Source organism: Rhamphochromis longiceps, linkage group LG9 (genome assembly GCF_057381845.1).
Source record: "Rhamphochromis longiceps isolate RC_006_pf linkage group LG9, R_longiceps_female_GT1.1, whole genome shotgun sequence".
In the NCBI taxonomy this organism is placed as follows: domain Eukaryota; kingdom Metazoa; phylum Chordata; class Actinopteri; order Cichliformes; family Cichlidae; genus Rhamphochromis; species Rhamphochromis longiceps.
Genome location: NC_140565.1, coordinates 16228006 through 16229552, shown reverse-complemented (window position 1 = coordinate 16229552; position 1547 = coordinate 16228006). Strand labels below are relative to the sequence as shown.

Below are 1547 nucleotides of genomic sequence, written 5' to 3'. Positions count from 1 at the left end.
ATCCTATAACAAATGATATTCAAAGCACTATATCCATCCATCAGCTTCCTCTTATCCAGTTCAGGGTTGCAGGGTGGATGGAGCACATACCCAGCTGCTACGAGGCAAGAGATGGAGTACACCCTGGATAGGTCACCATCCACTCACATCCACAGCTGTAGACATTTTAGAATCACCAATTAACCTAGTCTGAATACCTGGAGAGCATGTGCAAACGCCACACGGATGGGGGATTCAAACCCAACACACCCTTTGTAATATAATCCAACTGAAAAAAAAAAGACACAAGTACAGTGATGAAGACTAAAGAAATTCTAGTCTGGCAACACGTGACGTTTTGTTTTTTGCATTTGAGTTCAGTTTAAAAAACGTGTAATGTAACTGAATAAAATTAAAGGGACGACATTAACACAACAAAACCACAAAAGCGTTCTTAGTGAAGATGAAATAATATTTGATGAGACCAAACTGGTTTGCAGATACAGTTTTTAATGTATCACAACAATGAGCAACAAACATACTTGATGAACTATTTCCAGAAGTTGTTCAAATACCATCTACAATAAACGTCATTTCAACTATGACAACAGGTCTGTGACAAAATAAAAAAAAGGTTTCAAAACCATGTTATTACCGTGATACGGTACAGTTGAGACCTCAAACAGTACAGTAACAAAAACTAATGCGACTACTCTCTATATATAAAACATCAATAACATTTTTGGTTTAGTTTATTTAAAGTTTTAGCCATAGGGGCTTCTTCTTATTAAAACCTCAGGGTGCATTTCCTATGTAACCCAGATGTTGAAGAGTACATATTGTGTAGGATATGATTGCGCCATGAAAATCCCTTTGACATCCAAAAGAACAATTCCAATTTCAACCTTTTGAAGGCTGTCCCCATAAACATGACACAATCCATCCATTTTTTTTAAAAAGTTCCTTTTTTTTTTTTCTTTTTTGGCTGCTGTGCAGTTGCAATATCTATGTACAGTTGTATTGTTGGACCATCCTTTTTGTTGGTTTGTTAGCTTTTACCAGTCCTTGGTGTGGAAAGCGTCCTGTCTGATGCTAGCATCTTAGCACATGATGCCAGCTGACAGTTCAGTCTTATAATGCTGAGCCACAGAGTGGGGAAAGGCAAAAAGCCAGAGTTGAGAAAGCCTTTGGAATCAGGACAGTCGCTCATGTTTGTACAATGGCAGAATTGCACCTTGGGAGGCCAGGATGTCTCTTATGAAACACAATCGAAAAGTGTCTTCAGGAATAAAGTAAATGTAAAATACTAAAAATCCAAATAATGACATTTAAAAAGCTCACACAGAAAATTAAAAACTGACATTTTGCTTTAAAACTTTGAAACAAAAAACAAAAACACCTTTACAATAATAAAACATAAGAGGAAATGTTACTTGATTTCATTGTTTGAAACAATAACTAAGCATGATTTGATTTAACCTGTCAAACAGTTGCATTACATGCTACTTGCTCATCTCAGAATAGGAAATACCAAAAGCAATACATTTTTGCATTTCTTCATATTAATA

The 1547-nt window shown here is 35.9% G+C and overlaps 1 protein-coding gene across 1 annotated transcript in view; it reads right to left on the bottom strand.

Moving 5' to 3' along the window:
• Positions 1-475: 475 nt before the first annotated feature.
• The window catches only part of zfhx4 (zinc finger homeobox 4), an 82447-nt gene continuing 81375 nt past the window's right edge, over positions 476-1547 (bottom strand). Inside the window, exon 12 of the mRNA XM_085418487.1 lies at positions 476-1547. This exon is cut by the window's right edge and continues 3272 nt beyond it. The gene's annotated coding sequence lies outside the window, so the exon portion shown is untranslated.